General features: G+C 38.0%; 1 long non-coding RNA gene across 1 annotated transcript; it reads right to left on the reverse strand.

The window, feature by feature from the left end:
* Nucleotides 1-2617: 2617 nt before the first annotated feature.
* Nucleotides 2618-3421, reverse strand: LOC311097156. The gene is made up of 4 exons (XR_014609197.1): nt 3359-3421; nt 3133-3213; nt 2959-3021; nt 2618-2876 (listed from the first exon to the last, which is right to left on the reverse strand). It is a non-coding gene; the product is annotated as an uncharacterized lncRNA (long non-coding RNA).
* Between the last annotated feature and the right edge of the window lie 1228 nt (nt 3422-4649).

The following is a 4649-nucleotide window of genomic DNA, read 5'->3' on the forward strand; positions in this document are numbered from 1 at the left end:
TAGTCCTATTTCCACGTCATCAATAAGTTCTGACAGTCCGATGATAAGATGTGTTGATGTGATTGACCTTACGATGGACTCAGACGTTCAACCAGGCCCGAGTTTTCGTGAACCACCCCAAAAGCGTTGAAATGTATCGGAGTCTATGCTAGCGACTTCACCCAAGCCCGAGCAAAATAACGGTAAATCATACATTTTATTATTATGTTTTATTAATTCTGATTATGAGTTCTGTTTTTGTTATTCTAATCATAATATCGCTTATACATAGCTGTGTTAAACTTTCTGCATTAGTTTTTAATTTGAGTTATGCCATTTCTCATTCTGCACAGATGTACAAGTTGACAATGTGGATGATTTGACAGCGTGGACTGAAACACAGCAGGATCGATGGGATCAGATCTCTTGGGCGAATGATGATTTCGACGAGGATGCTGTGAGAGCTAGACAAACACTGTATCCTTTTCACGATCTGCCGGCTGCTGAAGAAGTAGAAGAAGAAGAAGTGGTTCAGCCCATGACTGTGCGGAAAGACGCAGAGTACCGTACCCAGATAGAGGTATACTACACACCATGCCGTCGAATAGACGAGGGGTTCAATGCGATTAATGATCGTATGGATGCTCAGCACATTAAGATTCGTGAATTACAGGCTATTTTATATGAACAGCATCAGAGACTCGAAAATTCTATCCACAGATTGCAAGCAGTGGGAGATGAGAACAACGAACAAGTGCTTTTCATATTAAACGATCAACTTAGGGAACAGCGATTAATTGTCAATCTTCTCTGAGTTATGAGCTGCGATGTACGCCGAAGATAGGCTACATCTGTTTATGATATTTTGTATTCATTTTATTTTATTCTATTAGTATTGTGTGGCGAGCACGACGAGGTCGAGGGCCGTGGGAGGACAACGCCAACACATGGAGAGTTGCCAACCGCAACGCACCGGTCTCACATCTCTCACGGAGGAGCGGAAGCATAAAAGGAAGAGCGACGACAGTAGTGATCGAGAGAGGAACAGGCCTGGACTTATGTTGTGTTTTGTTTTATTTTATTGTGACAGCAGTCATCCGTGAGGGGCTGCTGTCTTTTACTTTCGTTTTGTAATTGTTTTATTCTTGTTATTAAAAATGTGTTTGAATGTAAAAAAAAAAAAAAAAAAAGAAAACCTCCTTTTATGCTTCCGCTACATAAATGTTTTATGTCGCGCACATGTTGCTTATTATCAATCACGCCACCGACCTCGCGCCGTCCTCCCACGGCCCTCGACCTCGTCGTGCTCGCCACATATTGTTTTCAGCATTATGTGTGGTGTGTTTGTTGTACTTGTATTTTTACAATTTTATACATTTGTGTGTGTTTGATTGAATTTTTATCGTCATAACTGTGAATTCTCAGGGTTTGTGATGTTTCATAATTTCAGGTCAATAGAATTTTGTTCTAAATAAAAAATAAAATGGACGTTGGTGAAAAACATTCCACAGCCGATGCACAATGCTGTCATCCAGACCCAAATCTCTCATACCAGCTACAACAAATGTTTGAAATGCAAATGGGTAGTACCCATAGTTTGTGTGATGGGTTGCAACAAATGATAAATATGTATCCGGCAACCTCTTTTAATGTAGAACCATCGTCACAGACTTGTAATTTAGAGCATTTAGAAATAGCTATTGAACAATTCCCCAAATTTAATCGGCTACAGGAAATATTAAACAAATGCAATATACAAATTGTACAAGATGACTATGCATTAAAAAATGAACATGAATCAGCATCTAGCGATGCTTTTTTCCCGCAGGTAATGTCGATATTGATTCCCCATTGTCTATCAATGCTGTTACCCCTACAGGTGATGCCATCACTGCGCCCCCGACGGGTAGCAACGCCCCGTCCGATGCAGGTAATGTTGATACTGATAGATCATCGTATTATAACACGTCAACCCTGATAGACAACGCTGGTACTGATAGGTCGTCGACTAGTAACACTCCGACCCCTATGTAAATGGGTATCATATTTTACCTCGACCCCGTTTCAATAGTATCGAATTGCGTAGAAGTATGAATCTGAGGGAAATTAACTCTACATATTTGGTGGCGTATAACATCTTCCTATATGATGCTTAGCGAAATTGTAGCGTTTTCTAGAGATCTTAGAGGTGATTCTAGTGTTATCAATTTGGACATGAGAGAGAGAGAGAGAGAGAGAGAGAGAGAGAGAGAGAGAGAGAGAGAGAGAGAGAGAGAGAGAGAGAGGCGGGTTCAGATAGCGCTCGAACACCGAAATTGCGGATATATGCATTTCAGGAGTAGCATTTCAGTAACAAACCAATTTTCTCAGAACTGCAGAGACTTAAGCCACTTTCAAGAAACGACTGAAACGCTTCTTTTACATCAACACTCGACCCATTAATACTCACACTTACTAGTCTATATTACAATACATTACAAGCTCATGAGGGGGAATCACCATATTTGAAAAACATTTACATTTACATTTATCCATTTGGCAGACGCTTTTATCCAAAGCGACTTACATTGCATTTCAAGATACACATTCTTATCAGTTCTTGAAACATCTCAGGACAGGAGACATATTAAACACAATTGCAGAGGTTTTATTAAGAAAATTAGCATCAATCATTCAAAATTTAAAAAAAAAGATGCTAAAACAGGAATGAACAGACAAGATCCAAGAATCACCAAATCAGCTCCATCACACAGAACAGAGAGAGATTATACAGTCTGAGTCTGTCCATTACTGTATTTAATATTATATTAAAAGCAGTTTATATATGAAGCACAAGAAAATGTAATCTAAACTTGGTGTCACTATTTCTTCATTGTGATCAGAGTTTTTTCTGTTTTCTGAGAAGAAAATAAAACAATGAACAATCCTCTGTAAGTTTTTGCTATTGTAAATATTGCTGCAGATTGGCTCTAAACTCACCAGTATTTTATTCTAACATTGTCGGCATCTCTATTTCCTCTGGGTGCTTCGAGTCCTTCCTCCCTGCAAAATAAAAGCATTGACTGACCTCTCGTATGTGTTTTTATCATGACTGCAGATTGTTCCAGATCAGATGAGTGTGAATCATCAGATTGTGTGCGGCTCAAAACTCACCAGCTCTTCTTGCACAGATGATCTGAAGAAGAATCACAGTAGGAGCAGCAAACACTGCGATCTCAACAATAATCACAATCACTGCAGGAAACATGAGAGGAAGAAGAGAAACTGTACATGACTGAAGTCAAGGGTATTCAACTATCAACAGTTATTGATGAAGCTTTTACAGACTGACTGATAGTTTAATGTTATAAAGCTGTCAGTATAAATGAACGTGTCGTACCTCTGTATAATGATCCAGCAGTCACACAGACTAAAGTTTCTCCTGGATCTGTGGATCACGTCTGTTAGTTCAGTTCAACACATAATGCCACATATACACAACATCATCATCACATAATACTCGAGCTTCACACAGGATTTTCATTTTAGCTGGGCTCAGCTCCCAATGAGTGTTTGTAGTGTTGTCAAAAGACCCGGTACTTCGGTACCAAGTTGGTACTAAAAAAATTAACCCTCTGAGGTCGGCAAACGCGCCGGCGCATTTTGCTGGATTTTCTTCACATTTTAGCACTATAAACTTAAATTACTCCGTCATTTATGGTCATACAGAAAAAAAGAAATATAAAAAAAGAATCTGTGATATTTCTCCTTTTGTATGTGTCCACTTACAATCAAATCAAAACATTGTGCTTTTGTAAAATAAAGAAAATAAACAGGGTGTGCGTTCTGCCTCTCCGTCGAGGTGAACTTTTTTTTCTTGAGCACGTCTATAAACTGAAACAAAACTCAGCGAATACTTGTCACACATTTATGAGCCATATACCTTTATAAACATTTAAGTGTGTACTTTTAAATGATCGGATTCAAACTGAAAACAAATATTCTCTGTTTAAGTAATTTGTATAAAACCAACAAGATGTCCAGCTTCTCAAACGCTTCCTAATTATTTTTAATTTGACCACGCCCACTCGCGCAAAAGATATTCACATGCAAATCTCCACAGGGAATGCGAACGCGCTCATTACCTCAAAAACAAAACACCAAAACACTTCACAAGTCTCTGCTTTTCGTCGAGTTCGAAAGACGCGCCTAAGCTTATGTTGGATTTACATCAGAAGAAGAAGAACGCGATTTGAAGACAAGAAAGATTCTTAAATAAAAAAAATTCTTAAATATTAGTTTGTTATTGTTGCATAAATTTCACATTGCAGTTGAACTGTTGCTAGATATATGGTGAATATTATAATATTTAGACCCGTGTTTACTGTTACTGTGTTTGTGGATATCTGCTCAAACGTAGATATGTAGGCTATATAGTAACCATAATATTTTATATTTGAGCGCGATCGTGTTTGAAAAGCAAAACGCACCAAACGGCTTCATGTTTTTACTATTATCTAATTTCATATCATCATAACGAATGGAAACATTTAAAGTAACATGATAATCAATATATTTTTCTCTAGCTTAGTTGTTACTTAAATCTTTTGGAAGATTTATAGGCTACTATAGGTTATTGTTATTATTTTATGCAGCACTGCGCATAGCCTATGCCTACAAGGCACAACAAA

Source organism: Abramis brama (assembly GCF_963993115.1).
Source record: "Abramis brama genome assembly, chromosome: 1".
NCBI classification, from domain to species: domain Eukaryota; kingdom Metazoa; phylum Chordata; class Actinopteri; order Cypriniformes; family Leuciscidae; genus Abramis; species Abramis brama.